The sequence below is a fragment of the Lissotriton helveticus genome, chromosome 6, assembly GCF_964261635.1.
Source record: "Lissotriton helveticus chromosome 6, aLisHel1.1, whole genome shotgun sequence".
NCBI lineage: Eukaryota > Metazoa > Chordata > Amphibia > Caudata > Salamandridae > Lissotriton > Lissotriton helveticus.
Window position 1 is genome coordinate 1,946,708,965 of NC_136067.1, and position 18,049 is coordinate 1,946,727,013.

Sequence of the window (18,049 nt, forward strand, 5' to 3'; positions counted from 1 at the left end):
GATTATGAAATGGGAACTCAGTAAGGGGAAGCCAAGCTGTCCGATTGATGCATCCGCTGCAGGATCATTTGCAAAAATGTGGAACAAGCATTTACTCATGTCAATGGACAAGCAGCTTCTTTGGTTAGAAGCTTAATCCTTCACTTGAACACTAATCAAAGTCTGCAAAAAGGGATTTTGTCCTGCGGAGAGTACATCAGTGGGATGATAGAGGATCTACGGTCCAAAATAGTGCTGAGCACATTCATACTTTAACAGAGGTGGATATCTTTGTTTAAAAGACTCAAATTGTTGGTAAATTGAGAGATTGGCATAACCTACTATTCACAGATCCTGTCACACATATCGTTCTGCGAATGTAGACGCAGGGATTGGTTGTATATATAAAAAAATAGGCTTGCAGTTGTTGCTCAAACCTGAGCTCCTGCATGCTTGTTTGTCCAAAGTGTGTTCTGTGTTCATAGCTGTATTTGCTGTTGTGCCTGATATCACCAATGTAATCACTTTCTATTTATTATTTTTCATTTTGTCCTGTGCCACTCACTCATTTCCCATGTGACAGAATGCCTGTAATAAGGAATGGCTGAGCATCTGCTCTGTGATGCACTTTCCCACTATAAAATCAGGCACTGTGAGGGATGCATGATTGAAATGCAGGATCAGGTCTCCTGCCAAAGAGCACCGTGCTGAGCACACGCTGAGGCCTCCTTGAACGAGTGTGGTCAGCTGTTCTCTTAAACCGTGCCTGACACTGAGGGTCTTTCATTGCCTCAAAAATTCCTCTGTGTTGACACCAGTTTTCAGTCTTCAGCAATAAAGACGTTTGTGTGCCTGCCCGCTTCATTGGGATCATTGCGCTTGCAAGCAAGAGAACTCTCAAGTATTACAATGCGCAGCAGCATCGCGCAGCACCTAGAATAAAAAAGGGTAATAAAAAACACGTAGCTAAGGAAGATCTGTTTTCCGGGCCCCAATGTCGCACCATCTGTTTCCTGACTGCATCACAGGTACATGCAACAAATCAGAGAACATTAACAGAGACAAAAGGTACAGCATAACTTTATTTTTTAACACAAAAGAAAGAACCAACTTGATCCTGTTGTTTAGAGTGCACTGTTGTGCATTTACAAACTCGTACATTGTTTAAACTTCATAAGAAGAACAAAGACAATATTGCAGGGTCACTTAAAATAAAGGAAACAAGGCAAGACTCCTCTTAGCAAGGCAATCACAGCTTTTCACTGCAGCGGCAGGGGGAGTAGCTATCTCCTCACAGGTAAGCAACTTATCTCAATATGCTACTTCACAGGCAGCCACTTATATACTTAGTCAGACAATGCGTTTTACAAAAAGTCAAACAATAAGTTACTTAGAAATTACATGTTGGTTACAGAAACATGACTTCACCTGTGTCCCTAACCTCTTAAACTACTTCCGATACATTCTATATTGCAATTTCAACAATGCTTTACAACCCATTCATTTGCTACATTTAAATGCATGTGTGCTTTATAATTCTGCTCCCCGGACTTCTTATGAGATTCTGTGTACTCTTGGCTACTTCAATCTCCTGCTTCCATTCTTCAATCATGTTTTCCTTTTTACTAAGACATCAGAATACATACCTGTGCTGACACCATAAATTCCTTCAAGCTTACAAACACAGATTTTCCTTTACTTTCAGGTCATGGGCTCAGTTTTCAAGTGAACTCTTCACCTCTCTCACATCAGCATGAGATTAGGGCCAGTATTGCTCTTCCACCCTGTATATCGTTTTCTACTGGTGTCTGCTGCAGCATAATTTCTTCACATTTAATTTAATCTATAACAGCAACAAAGTTTGACACAGGAGTGTTACAAAGACTGGAAGATACTTCATGTGTTGAAATATTGAGCTCTTATTATGCAACAACTTCCAAAGACTTATAAGGTATAAAACAGCGGTTATATAGGTAGCAATTATTGCATGTATATGACATGAAACTGTATGTGCAATACCTTCTTATTTTGTATTTGAATGGAAACTTTTGTACTGATGATCAATGCTGATACGAGTTCTCTCATCATCCACTCATCTCCTAGATGCATATCTTTATACATCTTCCGGTAACGTGACAACTCTTCACAGTCCACAACTACTCAAGTTGCTTCACAGGTATTTAGAAAATACTGGGGTTGGGTTGAAGGGTGGTAGGCAATAGGAGCAGCTGTCAGTATAGAACATATTTCTCAAAGCATTCTCTTACTTTTATATCACTTCAGGTCGACAACTTGCTAGTGGTCCAACGCACCAAAATTCAAAGGTACATCTCCCCTCTTTTGATCCAGCCTCTAATTAAGCAACTACATATAACTGTAGCTACAGTTAGGTGGGAGGATTTGTTTCCATACCATCTGTGCAAGGCTAACACTCCTCTTAAGGTAAGAGACTGCCACAATGGCTGCTGGTTGCTTGGGTTTGGGAGCCACGACCAGAGGGGATAACCACGGGGTGGGGCCAGCGACCTTCCTGATCACGTCAAGATCTTTGAGCTTTTTCAGTTCTTCCTCCACGTGCGGGCGAAGATTAAACAGCACCCTCCGGTGCCTTAAGGCAACTGACCTTACAGTGGGGTCAATGTGGAGTTTGAACTTCTTCCCTTTAAGTTTCCCTAGTCCCGTGAATGGTGCTGGAAACTCCTTCAGAATGGTTTCAGCGTGAGAGTCATGGATCTGGTTGGCAAAGAGGATGAGCCCTAGGTCTTCAGCTGTATGGCAGCTGAGTAGTGTCCCCTTCCTTCCTTCTGTGATGTGGAACCTGGTGTCCGTGGTGTAGTTGCCACTGGTGACTTTGGCATAGATGACTCCTCAGAGAGGAAGTGGGTCTGTCTCTCTGTAAGTATAAATCCGGGCTCTGGAGGGCGCAGAAGGGGGTTGTGGCGACAGGTGGTCGTATTGGCTGAGTCCATGATGTTGACAGAGGCAGCAGTGTCAATGAGGGCCTGAACCTCTGTTCCTTCCTCTGAGATGGAGCACATCGGTGGTGGCCTTCGGCGAAGGTCAGTCCTGTTGACATATGACACGACAAACACCTCGTCATCATCTTCTTCAAGAGCAAGGCACCATTCCTGCTGCTAGGCTTCCTTTGTCGATGGCGAGTCAGCGACCTGGTGAAGGCGTTGCAACATGCCTCGCTGTTTCGACTGAGTTTGTCTGAATTGTCCGCTCCGGCACACTTTGGCGTAGTGGTTGAGCTTGCCGCAGGGGGAGCATGTCTTCCCCTTCACTCCACAGACGGCCGTCGCTGAGTGATCCTCTCCACAGTATCCATACTGTGTTGGGGCGTCGTTGGATTGCCTTGACTTTCTCTTCTTTGATCGGCGGGTGCCGGGACGCATGTGATGCGGCAACTGGTGGGTGTAGGGCAGCCTCCATCTCCTCAGCTCGGACATCCGACAGCTCGTGGGATCGGGCCAAGACAAGGATCTCATCCAGCGAGTTCCCAGGTTGACAAAGGATCAGCTTCCGCAGGAGTTTAGAGCGGCACCCCAGGATGATTTGGTCTCGTATCTCCTCCCTATGATCCGTGAAGGTGCACGTGCTGGCCAGCCGGTGCAGCCGCGCATAGAACATGTCGATGGACTCTGTGTCCGACTGCGACGCCCTTCAGAATTTGAACTTCTTGAAGTTGGGGTTAAGTTGGGGGCTAAAGTGTCTGTTAAGTGTGGTGACCGCTGCATCGTAGTCGTCGTTTCCTGTGTTGTGGAGCGTTTCAAAGAGGTCATAGATTTCTGAGCCTCCGTAGTAGATGAGAAGCAACAGTTTCATGATGCTGTTGGTCTCCCTGGTATCTTTGAAGTAGTGGTTGAGCCGTACAACCCACGCTTTCCATCAGGGCATAGCCGTGGCAGGGTCTGAGGCTTCACTTAAAAGCAGTAGAGGTGCAACAGCCATGTGGCTGTTCCCTTGGGGTGGTGCATTGGCACCCCTGTCTGGATTGCTTCCCCCAGCCTGTTGGCTGGCAGCGCCAATTATAGGTGGGTTGCTCAATGCAGCCGTGCATATGGGCGCAAATGTGACGGCGTGGCTTCGGCGCTGAGAATCCGTGGGTGGGCGTGCTCACTAGTGCATGGCCACGCGCGACGGACTGTTCTGTGGCCTTGATGGCGCCATAGTTGCAACCCTGCTCCCTGGCACTAACTGGAATGATTGGCATCTCCTTGGTACGCTTGCAGGGGGAACAGACCAGGAACCAAACCCTTGTCTGTGCTGATGAGCGTTGTTGGGATCCTGGTGTGTCTTCTCTACCCTCGCTTTCCTTTTCCTTGTTTTTTAAATTTTTTTGCAGTGAGTCCTTCCCTTCCCCCTGTCTCCTCCTTATTGTCTTGGTCGGCACAGGCAGCAGACAGGGCAGCAGTTAGTTTGGGGTCTCACAGCCGGTTGGGCCTACGTGATGGTTGGGGCCTAGCAACAGGCCCAGATGCTGATAGACGGCGGGCGGGGGGCTGAAGGCCATAGCGAGACGCCTGTTGCTGGCGCAGCTATCACAGCAAACACGAAGGGAGTCGCCTGCACTCCCTCGAGGCACACAGTGGGAAAATCCTTGAGTGGCAGGCACTCACACAATCGGACTCCGGCCTCAGCGAGCACCGCCAGCTGAACACCCTCCCGATTGTCAGGGAGACGCCTGGGCGGGCGCAGGGCACAGCGACGGAGGACTTATCGCCAATCCTCTCAGACGCAGGACAGTGGTTCACGGAGACACCGGGCAGCTCCCTTGACAGCAGGCGGGAGTGGAGTGACACAGATAGGCTCCGCAAGGTCTCAGCTGGTCGGCGGCGGTGATACACACGTGAAGCGCGACCGGCCTCGTCGCCAATGTAGCGCGGCGGGGCCTCGTGGAGCCTAGGCCGCAGCAGCACTCAAAAGAGGTATGACACACTGGTTTTACTTTTGTGGCTGGAAGACTCTGAGCAGTCTCCAGACATTTATTTATCCCCTCGGGTCGAGCCCGCCCCAAGGGGTGTATGCAAGCATGTATATCGATACATTGTAGAAGAGATCCTGGGTGGCTCTCTACATCTCGATCTGAAAATGAAACAAAAAAGTGTAACATAGCATCTCGGCTGTGTTGCTGCACGCCTAGAGAAGATATATATCAAAGCACTCCCTTGTGGCTTTTAACAGTCGTGTCTTCCTTTCCTCGGGAGCAACAGAGGTTGCCTTGCGTGGTGCTGAATGCCGAGAAAGACAATCTAGATTTCTGTGGACTGCCACTGAATCATTAATGGAATCTTACCGTTCCACCGTGTGTACACCTTTAACCTAACGTAAGTAGTCAATTTGAAATACTTGATTCTTGTTTAAAAATATTGGCGCTAACTTCCTCCCCCCCCTCTTCAACGTCACCCCGCGGTAAAAGGGGATCTTAAACTTTTCAGGGGCGCACTGGCACCCAAACTCAACACCCACCCCCAAATACAGAAGCGGCGAACAGTAACAAGGATGCCAATGCAGGCAATGAAACTACAGTAATGATCAGGATACAATGAGCCCCTGAAGGCCCTGTGCCCCGATGTCACTGCCCCCGCTGAACCAATTGTAGCTATGCCCATAGTAGCTGGCCTCATTCCTTCGTGAATGTGTCAGGATTTATTTCTGGTTTCTTCAGGTTAGACTCTCCCCTCGTTCGTGTCCCTCCTTGAAGTGTTCCTTGTTCACCCACCCCTAGTAACTCTGCACCTATGTAGGACATAGAGGCGAAGAGAACCCGCATTTAGCAATCACAAGGGCTGGCTACATTGCATATGAACGTCGTAGCATTTCCGGCTTAAATGTACTACTGTATTAGGAGAGAGATTTGTTTCAGTAGGAATTCACTACTTGCACAACATTTGTTGGCATATGATCGTAACTTACAAGAATCAGTAAATACAGTTTGTTGTCATATATGTTTTCACTTGCATTTGAAAATGTTTGAACGCAGTTTACAATCACCCTTCCGTAGGGTCAAACCTTCTCGGGCCAATGGGTTGAATCCAGGTGTGGTATGCCCTGTGAAAGGGCATTCCGGTTCAAAGGGAGTTGGTCTGAAGCACACCTGATTCAATTATGAGATTGCTTGCTGCTTGTGATGTGGCATTTATTAATTGTGAAATTATTAGTTCAGTGGCCAAGTCCCAAATTTCACATGTATTTCTAGATGTAGATATATAGTTAAATATAGATATATAGTTCTATATGGATTTAGGGAGATATAGAGATAGATGTACATATAGCTAGACAGGTAGATTTAGATATAGAAAGATGGATTTAGAGATAGATATAATATAGATTTATTTTTTAAGGCATGGAATGTTCGGGTATAATATGAACGCTGATGTCTTAAGGAGTTGTACATCTGAAGTGAATTAAACTGCACAGACCAGTCAAACCCTCTTGATGTATATTTACTGTCAGGAGTTAGCCAACACCTTATGATATCAGTAAAATTATATATGTAATAGACATACAAGTGCCTTCGGGCAGTCCTCTTCAGCCATTGGTCTACTGTCATTCACATTTTTCTTCCTTCCACTAGAGCATGGGGCAAGGGGTCAGCCCACTTTAGACATTGACATCGGAAGCTCTATCTGCAAACCAGACCCTTAAGATCGAACAAGCTGAAACTGTTCCAAGTCCCTCATATTTACAAAGCAAGAAGAGGTGGGAGGTATTTCTCATATCTGGCTCTCAGACTTTGGAATGCCCTGCCTCTTAGTTTGTAGTGCAGCCCTTCTAAACCCTGCTTTCAACAGTATTTAGACCCAGCTTTTTGACTCCTACTAGTAGGCTAATTAGTCCTGATCTCTTTTTTGTCTGTCTCTGCCGGATGTATGTCGTTACTACGCATGCCTTTACAAAGCATGCCTTTACCACGCAGGTTTTACAACGCAAGTCATTACAACGACTTGCGTTGGGGGGCGCTGGATAGTGAATAGTTTAATTTACTATTCCAACTCCAGTCCCCGTGGATAGTAGGGAAGGTTTTGGATAGTCCAGTAAATTAAACTATTCCCTATCCTACAGCGCCCCCCAGCTCAAGTCGTTACAACGACTTGCGTTGTAAAAGTTGCGTGGCAAAGGTACTTTGTGGTAAAAGTTGCGTTGTAAACGCTGTTCCCTGTTTCTGCCTTGATTTGTACTCTAGTATGCTTCTACTTGTGTTTTTGTGTACAGACTACACTGCTTAGGAATGTGATCAAAAACAGGGGCTCATTGCCTGGTTTCACAATCCCCTGCTAACTGCCCACCCCCTGCCCCCAATCTCTCGCCTGCCTTCACAGCCAGGAGCCTCTTAACTGGGTGCCCGGAAGCTGCCTGCCCTGCGTGGGTCAGGAGAGGCGTCTGCATACTTTAACCTCCTCCCTGTCTCCTATTCTTTCTCTCTCTCTTACTTTCATTGCTTGCTATCGTTCTCCTTTTCTCTCTCCATTCCTCTCACTTTCTGTCCCTCTCCTCTTCTCATCTTTCTATTACTCTCACCTCTTTCTTTCCTTCCCCCATCATGCTGTCTCCCACTATCCTTCCTCAACTCTTTCTCTCTTCTCACGTTTTTTCTTCATTTCTTGCTAGTCCTCTTCTTTCTAACTCCTTCTGTCAGTCTCTCCTTTTTCTTGTGGGTGTTCTTTTCACCCTCTATGCCCCACTCTTCTATGACACTTTCTTTGTCATTTTTCCTCTCCATCCAATTCCCTCTTTTTTGTCTCCATTGCATATCGCGCTACGGGAAACATCCATTACAACGCAACTTTTACCACGCAGTGCCTTTACGATGCAACTTTTACAACGCAAACCATTACAACGCATTGCGCTGGGGGGCGCTCTAGGATAGGGGATAGATTTAATTTGCTATCCAACACCTTCCCTACTATCCACGGGGACTGGAGTTGGAATAGTAAATTAAACTATTCACTATCCAGCACCCCCAAGCGTTATGCGCTGTAAAGGCATGCGTTGTAAATACCGCGTTGTAAAGGCATGCGTGGTAAAAGCATGCGTTGTAATGTCATACATCCCGCGCTACTTCTTTCCCAGTCTCTCAGACTCTTTTTCAGCTCCCCCCCACCCTGAAATTTCGCTCTAGTTGCCTGCCTGTCTTGAAAGCTTTCTAATCAAACGATAGGGTGAGAAGAACCATGAATACGCACAACAAACAAAATCCGGGGACGAAAGACAAAGACCCCCCTATGTTTAGAGTAATCCAGCGGGTTCTTATGCAGACTCTAGAACTACTATGCAAAAAAGCAAAGGCTATATAGGGAATAAATATGCCAATATCAGTACTCTATAGTAAAGTGAAACAAGCATTAAAAATGCAATAGATCTCGCCTTTGATTAAGTTAAAGCCTTTTGCTTTGCTATACAATACCATTAGAAAAGCAAATGGCTTCAACTTAATCAAAGGTGAGACCTTATGCATTTTCAATGCTTGTTCAGTGGGTAGTGTGTTTCAGTGTATCTTTACATCAACAAGAGCATTCACTTTGCCTCCTGATATTTGTGTCTGACGTTTGTGCCAGGTTTCTAGAGTCACTTACCTCTGCAGTTTCGTAAACTGTGGGTGCTACTATTGGGATTGAATTTCTGCTACCATTTGATGACTCTTCATGACTGACTAAGTGCAAGGTAGCTTCCCGGCTCATTTCTTCAGGAGCCTTTTTGTTTTACACTTCTTCTCATGACCTAGTAACTTTAGGCTCCTGGAGGCATTTTCTGACCTGCTCACCGCTTCTTCCTTTTTGGTGTTCTTGTGTCACTGGAGTGAATTTCATATGATTCACCTTGGGGAACACTCTACTAATTTATTCTTTGCTGTTACCATAACAGAATTATCATTTTTCTGTTGCTTTCTCTTCTTTGATGTCTTTCCTAACACATAAGGCAGACCCTTTTTTCTTCACTTGGATCTTCTCCTTTATCTTACATGTAAATGACTTGTTAATCTGCACCTATGGTGCACATATGGTGTGGGCTGGTCCCGTATTTATTTTTTGTGACTCAGATTGTTCTTGCACACTGTAGTCTACCAACGAGAAAGCATATTCTGTTTGGTTCTACTTGATCATGTTTTTGTGAGACCGGATTCTCAATGTTTATGAGTCAAATTTTCATGTACAGCCCTGAAAAAGTCATTGAATACGACTAAACATGTGCCGGCTGTCATTAACTGGTAATTTGTAATACAAATTAATGAAACCAACCATCTGTCTATGTGTACCTTTTGCTGATTGCTGCTGAACCTACCTGAACGGACCTGCTAGAGTGACGGAGCTTCGTAATGTCTTCTTTGGTGGTGCTCTGGACATTTTTTGTATAGACGGCCCTCCCCCCCTGTACATGACACTATAGGGATGACGTAGTGTCTCTGTCTTCATTGAGCACACTTACTCTACATGTGATAATTTAACTCTCCTGAAATTGTGTATGTGCTGGTGTCTTTCGTTTACCATTGTCATCCTGTCTGTTTGTACCAAGACTTCTTTCAACCCTGCAACAGCACCTGGACTCCATGTGTGAGTCTTGCCTGCCAGGTGGTGGCAATCAAGTTCTGGGCCCTTGCAAGAGAGCTTATGCTGTGTAGACCCATCAAAATTGACTCAGTGATGACTTTGCTTTAATCTTCTTTAATCAGAATGAACGCATTTCCCGTTGACGCTGATGCAGGAGCTGATCGATGACATTGATTCAACTGACTGCGCAGCTCAACCATAAAGGACAGAGTGTTCCATTGACGACGCATCACCTGCATCGTATAGGGATTTGTCAAAGTAGCCTACATTGCCTGTGAAGATTGGAACTGACGCATTGAGTCTTTGACATCAACAATTCCTCCATCCCAAGTACTTTTTCACCGGGACCTGCATAAGTCCTGTAGATGGCCCTAACCTCCATCGTGGTCAGCCTGAACTTCAGCCAGGTCCAACACATCCTCAGGTCACCCCTACGCGCTATTTTCTTCTGAGTACAACATTTTGATTTATTCTCTAAAATATCATAAATTCTGTTCTACTTATTTGACTTTAACCCTGTGTGGAGGTGTTTGTTGTGTTTTAATTGTGTTGCTGTGTGTGTGTGTGTGTGGTTTACACAAATATTTTACACATTACCTCTTTATATAAGCCTTACAGCTCTGTGCCAAGCTACCAGAGGGTAAGCACATGTTATCTATTAGTTTATATCTAACTTACCCTGACAGGGGTGTGGGTTCCTCCTTGTACAGGCTGCATACTCTGACAACTAGAAACTCAGGTTTAAACATTGGTGATCAGCGGCGAGGATAGGACTACTGTTTATACAATACAATACAGTAACTTATTGTTCACTACAACTCTATACTAAGACTAATTCTCCCTGATTGGCCTTTTTCTTTTTTTTCCTAAATTATGTCTCACTCTGGGGAAGCAGCACCTGCACCTGTAGGAATTGATTTTGAGATGGCCAGGTTAGACGTCTGGACTGTGCCTCAGCTGAGAGATTTCTGCAAGGATTTTCAATTTTCTACAAGAGGCTTCACCGGGAAGGTGGAGCTGCGGAAATTCTTGAGGGACTGGGCAGAGGCAGTGTTTGTAGGGGATGACAATCTAGAGGAGGATGAGCAGATTCTGGAGTCTGATGTCGCTCCGGAACTGTCTGTGGAGGGGGACAAAAATGTGCTGGGAGCAGTATCTCCTGCAAGAATGTGTCCCCAGAGGAGCTGGCAGACAAGAGGGAAGAAAAGAAATTAAAGCTGGAGCTTACCAAATTGAAGTTAGAGCAGAAAGAGAAACTTGCCCAACTGGAATTTGAGAAGGAATGGGCTCTGGAGAAAAAAGGTTGGCTCTGGAGGAGAAGACACTAACCCAACAGCTAAACCTCAGAAAGCTGGATAGCAGAGAACTACGATTGGAGTCCAGCAACAGCAATGATGACAGTATACCTAGAGTGTCCACTGGTGAGTCGAGAGTCCAGATACCCACGGTTTTGGTTACCAGTTAGGTGACGGGGAATGACATAGACCAGTGATAGGCAGTGAAAATATGGCCCGGGGTCCGCTTGCAGCTCTCTTGACCTTTATGTGCGACCCCTCCCTGTGAACAGCAGCATGAGCAGCTGAACACTAATATTCAGATTTTCTTTTAAAACAAACAGGCAAGCATTTATTAACATGCAAATAAATGAAATGCTTTGTCGTTTATTTAACTCTTCTTAGACCTCCTTACACAATATCTGGCACACCCAGACCACCCTACCGCTACCCTGCTGGCATCCATGTGGCACTCCGTCACATCATGGACCTTACTTTGTGGCCCCAGGGCAAATGTTTGCAAATACCCATGACATAGACAAATAGTTTGCAGCCAATGAATTGGCTCTAGGAGGGCACAAGATACCAGAGGCATTATGGGGTGGTAGATTATGGAGCTAAATGCCCACAGTGGAAAGGGACACACTCCTTATACTAAAGATAGAGGGCCAGAAATTCTACACTGCTACGAAGGTTGTCCTAGTCAGTAAGCTTGTACTGACCTCTGAGAGGTATAGGCTCAGGTTATGGGTCAGTCAGAAGATTTTATCACAAACACGGGAGGATTTTTTGGATTTTGATAGCAGGCACTGAAGAGCTGGGTGGGGGGTATCAAGGTTGGTGATTATTCTGCAATGTACAACTTAATTTTAAAGGAGCACATGCTTAATATTTGTTTTTCAGAGCTGTTCCAACACCTGGTTGATAGTAAGCTTTCTGAACCCAGAAATCTTGCTGATGAGGTAGACATCTGGATAGATACCCAAGTGTCCAAAAAGGTACCTGAAAGTGACCCCAAGAAGGGTAGTTCAGGTTATCCCCAGCCACCTGAGGGGGAGGTCCAGAGAGACCCAGATAGGTCCCATGTTGAGGGTGAATGAAAGGGTTCCCATGTCACCTCTGAGAAGAAGGAGAGAGGTTCTGGTGGGCGGTGGCTCATTGCACCCAATTCCATCCCCACTTCTTTGAGTGTTCCCAGATAGGACACAAGCAGGGGGACTCGGTCTGTCCACGAAACCACCCACTGGTAGAAACTCTACAAAGGTGCACAAGGTAGCCTTATGGGAAAGTATTTCCCAGGGGCCGGTTATAGAACATGCCATGATCTCCCTTGGCTGGGAGAAAGACTCAGAGGGTGATCTTTTGATCCCTGAGGGTGGGAGTCACCACTTCCACTGACTGTGAATGAATGGGGTCCCAATCACTGCTCAGAGGGATACTAGGGCTAACAAGACCATGGTTATGGAAGAGCTAGTCGCCCCAGAGCAGTACACCGACAAGGTAAGAAGAGTGACTGCCGCACCATGGGCAGCCCATTTTCCACCCCATGTTTCTGGTATCCCTAGAGGAGGGTGGGGAGGTGACCCAGAGAAGAGTCATAGTGAGCCCCCAGATTCTCATTGACTCCATTCTGGGGAATGAGTTACCTCCAATGTCAGGAGAACTGGGAGGAGTGGCAGTCACAGGAACTCTGACAGTTCAGTTTTCTGGGGATACCACTCCTAATAGCAAGATAAAGAACCCCAGATGGGGGGCAGGGAGGAAGCATTTACCCCAGACTCCAATCCAACCCAAGGTTGCAGACACTAGGGCGAAGGAACAGTTGCAGGACACCACCTCTGAACTGATGGGAGGTGGTGTGGACAAAGGATGCAAGACACCTGGGGCTACTGCCCCCACTCTGAGAAACCAGAGTTGACAGAGTTCCCTGGATGGCCTGCAGCCTGACTCTTGACAGTGACTACCGTCAGTGGCCTCTGTTGGTTACTGTCCTTGTGGACAGAGTTTTGCTTGGGTTGGGGACAGAAGTGAGACTCAGGGGGTGGAATAGGATATATGTGTTTGTTGGCTATGGTGGTACTGCCTACTGACTTGGTGCACGTTAAGGTTAGGTGCTGCACAAATGGAGTCCACAGGAAAAGGAGAACGATTCCAAATGGCTTAGCTTAGTGATCTCTGAGAGCTCAGACAGAGGGATTCCACTGGGTTAAAAAAAACATAGAACTGGCAAGTGCCCCTGCAGTAGTGGACCATTGTCCATTTTCTACTGTCATAAGCAGGGAAGTCCATCAAGCAATCGATTAATCTACCCTGGCTTTTGGCAAAAGTGGGGTTTTGTTGGAAAATGGCAGTCTCTGAAGGGTCACTCCAAACTTTCTGCCTTCCTGCTCTTCTTTTTCTGACCTTTCTGTTGGCTTTAGGACTCTGAGCACATCACTTAGCTTTAGGACTGCTGACCAGCGCTAAATTGCATATGCTCTTGCCCTAAACATGGTAACATTAGTGTATACACAATTGCTATTTGTAGTTTACCTGGAAGTCCCCTGTAAAGTGGTATATGATATACCCAGGGCCTGTAACCGAAATTATACTAGTGGTCTTGCAGCAATGATTGTGCCACCTACAAAAGTAGCCTTTCAAACCTGTCTCAGGCCTGCCATTGCAGGGCCAGTGTGCAGTTGATTGCCACTTTGACTTGGTATTTAAAATTACTTGTAAACACAAGATAGCCTCGGGTCTGAGTGAAAAACTATTGACAGAAAAATAGACACAAAAAATGATCTCAGGATACTTCTGAAGGGGTCCTTTAATAAGGACGTAATCCCATCACCCATCGAAGTGGCATGCTTCATCATCTGGGATTCTCCTCTTTACGGGGCCCCCTAACCCTGTAAAGGGCTACAACCCCCTCACTGTGAGGGAGGAGTTCAGGAATGTTTTAATCCTACACTGAAGACCCTAAAACTTGTTGGGTGACGTGTGCAGTGCAAAACAAAAATCAGTTATAATGTGAGGGAAGTGATACTAAAACTAGCTACCCGGAGAGACAAAAACTTTATTGATTCGTTCCTTTTGCCAGGATTAAAAACAGAGCAAGATGCAGTCTGAAATGATAACTGCATATGGTGATCGCAAAAATGTCAACATGTTTCAGCCTACAGGAACCTACAAGGTGTCATAGCTTTCCTCCGGACCATCAGATAATCATGCTGCTGTGTAGAAATGTGCATTGTGATAAATAAAGAATTTAAATACAAAACCAGTAATCCCACAGTTGTTGTGTTCGATTTACTGGTAGTACCCGTGGAAGAAAGAAGCCAAAACAGAGATGAAAAAATACATATGTCTCTTACAACATACTGACGAAGCAAGGGTTCACACGTACATAAATTTGCTTGTATTCAACACTCTTGAAATAACCTTTAATTAATTAATCAACATGTTTTGTTCATTAATATTTGCATTACACAACATATTTAGTAAGCTGGGGAAGCTTTCCTATGTGCTTTTACTAACAGTAACCCGAGTGTCTTAATATTGCCGCTGTAAACGCAGGAACTTTACTTCGCATGCGTCCGCCACATCTACGTGGTGTGAGGTACCTTTGCTTTTGGTGGGAGCTTCTTGCTTCTGCGCACTAGTGCCAAAGATGGCTGCTTCAAATCTCACATGCTAATGCTTATGCTGCTGCTTGTACTAAGCTTGTTTGCTCTGCTTAACTAGTAATGCAAAAGTTACAATAAAGTAATGGGGTTAGAATAGAGATAAGTGGTATACAGTGCAATCATATATTTTTGTATCCTACTATGTTTCTCTTTGGCTTTGTTAATCGCTCGTATTTGTGCCTGAGGGTAACCTGAAACACCATTTTGAATATACACCGCGCATGTGCAAGGAGAACTGAAAGACCTCGAGCGTTGGCATTGAAAGAGTGCCAAGGATTGTCTTACCCGTGATGCACCTGGGAACCTCACCCATGACCTGAGAAGAGATTACAACTCGCTAATTTGTACAACATTGTATGCTAAAATGAAATAATATTGATGGGCAGACTAAAGTCATGGGAAAATAAATTGTGGGTGGAGACTTGATTTATATAAGTCAATTGAAATGACCTCATCTTAGTATGGTGTGATGACCTCTCCTTGTCTTTCTTACCAATCACTGAAGGGGAATACATACATTTGCAGCATTTAGGGGTGGTACTTTGCCCCTGAAATGGTATAACTAAGGTAGGTTTATTTAAGGAAATTGTCCGACTTGTCCAAATTGCTGACCTGTCACGGACCCAGCGCACTCTATAGGAGATCGAGAGCAGAGGTGCTGGTGGAGCACTCTGTTACAAAATTCGAGGTGTTTGGGGAAATTATTGATTACCCAGTTGGGGTACTAATTGGCCTAGAGAGAGGGGGGTGACGCTGGCGTTGCACTTAGCTAAGGTCACCTGTCCTGATCTGCACCTGTCTTATCCCGTGGGCACCTGATTAGTCGGGAGCCTTGCCTTTTGCCCCAGCCCGTGGCCAGGATTGGTCCTTGCACCATTCTAGGTAAATATAATCCATGTGGTATGTCCTTGTGCTATTTCCCTTTCTCACCCTTCCCAGGTACCAATATATAAAGGCTGTGATTTCTTGCAAACTTTATGTCCTATTGATTATATTCTTGCTTGTAAAATGTATGGGCACCGTATTGACTCATTTTGACTCACTTAATCTTGCATAGATATAGCATTTAAAACTTTTCTCGAGTCTATGGTTATTACAGGAAAGATAAAATTGTTTAAATACTGCCTGTTTATGCTAACTCCCTTTTCGATCCCTAGGACTTATAGTAAAGGTGACAAGGATTGGTAAGTCATGGTTTACAGGTATAAGTCCTAAAACGACCCAAAGTACTGATAGGCGATAAATAGTAGTAAAAAGCAGGACCGCTAGTTCAAAGTGTGAATGTTTATGGGCCCAGGTGAGTATGTTGAAATTGAGCTAGTGGTCCCGCACGCTATCAGTATACATTCTCTGGTAGCAGGAGTATGGTTAGGGTTTAGTTAAGTTAAGTTTAGTGGAGTAGTGTGGCTCACTGGTTAGAGGCGGCAGGCCTGAGAGCAGAAGTCAGCCCGGGACCAGGGTTCAATTCCCGACGCGGCAGGGTCGTGGACCTTGGTCAGCGGACTCGATAATTCTCACTTCGGTGCTTACTCTAATCAGGGGTTCCACTCAGCAACTCTGGGCATTAGCTTGCCTAATCTCCACAACGGCCCCACCAATTCCGGGGATGCCTGGCTCCACCTTGGGGACTCCCAGCAAGGGACCATCCCACAGGGAAAGCCAGGACGGGTTCCCCAGAGTTATACAGCGCCGGGACGCCCCGTTGCTGGGGCAGCTGTGCGCTTTACAAGTATACTACATTTACATTTACATTTTAAAAATAGGAAGTTAGTTGTGTATTGATTATTGATTATTGATTTTATTGAATTGTATGTACTAACAAAAATCTGCTTGTGTTGTTAAATGTTGTTTTGGAATATCCCGGGATAAGGAAAGCAGTTGGTAAATAGAAGTCATACTGCAGTGAGGTTACTTGCCTTATTGGAAAAGGTGCGTAAAGTTAGGTAAAACTTGAAGCACTAGTTAAGGACTATTTTTCTAGTATAAAAGTGAGAGTGATTGGTAGCAAAGGAGTTCGCTGGTGAAACTTTGGTCTTATATCACCTAGAAAGAGTCATTCTGAAGGAGTAACAGGTACTTTTTGCTTAAGTGAAGAGTAAATGGAAGGTTGTTTTACTCGCAGTGCATGAAGGGTAGATGGAAAAAGGTTTACTCGTTGTAAAAGAAATCTTTTCTTTGGATTTAGTCAATCAGGCACTGTAGCAAATGTTTTCATGTTGTTAATTAATTAAATGTATAATTACATTTTGAAAGAAATAGAATTGTTGTATTACCTTGCAACGAAGGGGGTCAGTCGTGGGTGTTGCGCTGACATCACAGAGAACCGTGCTTGGTATGTTAGAAACAGCAGGTGTGTAACCTTGAGAAGATTGTAAAGGAGGGGTGAGTGCAGAGAGTGAGATTCACATCACAGAAAAAGCAGCGCAATCATTGGTTAATATTGCTTGTATGTCCTACCCTCATTGGTCATTAATATTAAGAAACGCACTGGTATTCAATAAATATTTCGGCAAAGGTAAACAAACTGAATTGATTGAAATTTACCAAAATTCTGTAGAGAATTAAATAGCGGTATATGTGGCATCTAGATCCAGCATTTATAGGAAATCGTCTTGATAGGAAATGTTTAGGATTTGCTAAAGAACAACAGATTAGAGGAAGACCTTATATCATGTACGGGGAGAAGAGAACAATTTTGTTTTTTAAGAAAATAAAGAATTATTTCAAAAAGGACAAAGCTATTAAAACAAGAGAAGGGATTATTATTCCACCACCCAATACACCAGCATCATACATGATGGTAGAAAGGGGCTACCACTCATGTGTGTGGTTAGAGAATTGGATAGAATATACCAAAAAGGATGGCACGTCAGCTTTTCCAGAACATGGTACCTTTAATGGTAGAATATTTCACAATTTGCGAACTCGCATGAATAGGCTAGATCCCAGACCAAGACTGGCCCAATATGAAGCCCTAGAGGAGTGGAAGACAGAAGCTTTTGAGCGAGATAGATCTCGAGGCGATAGAAGTTTTAGTAGATTTTATCCCAGATTTCCAAAGGATACTCGAGATAAGCAAATGAAAAGATGGAGACAGTCCATGTTACAGGAAGGAATGTATCCTATAATGACCCTGGAAAGAACCATCAGTAAGTAAAAGTACAGAGAAAACGAAAAACTGGATGACTAGTGGTGATTCGGATGATGATTATTTGAATGATTTGTTAATGAAAAATCCGCCACCTTACCAAGAAGAAACTCATAGTGTTACTCCCAGTGCTCCATTTCTACAACCACCTTTAGCTCCGCAGGTCATACATAAAACCTCATTGGAAAAAGTACTCCAAGAAAGAGAGAAAGAAACATTAAACAAACAACGTAGAGTTCATTCAGAAAATTTCTCAATTAAATACGAGTCCTGAAGCCCTGACAATACCAGTGACAATAGGGCCGGTGGTTCCTTTATATAGAGTCAAGCAAACTAGTCCTAAAACTCCTTTTCTAGCAACACCCATAATACAGCCTAGGAAGGAAAATCTAATAGTCGATGACCAAGCAAGTGAGTGTGAGTCAGTAATTT

At 44.7% G+C, this 18,049-nt stretch overlaps 1 long non-coding RNA gene across 2 annotated transcripts in view; it reads left to right on the top strand.

Annotated features, from left to right (window-relative positions):
• LOC144763914 (uncharacterized) overlaps positions 1-18,049 on the top strand; it is a 685,449-nt gene that overhangs the window by 647,054 nt on the left and 20,346 nt on the right. The window contains exon 3 of one of the 2 annotated variants that reach the window (XR_013596274.1): positions 1,685-1,930. The exons of the other annotated variant lie outside the window; for it this stretch is intronic. This is a non-coding gene — a long non-coding RNA (uncharacterized LOC144763914). The remainder of the gene's footprint in view (positions 1-1,684; positions 1,931-18,049) is intronic. 2 annotated transcript variants of the gene reach the window in all.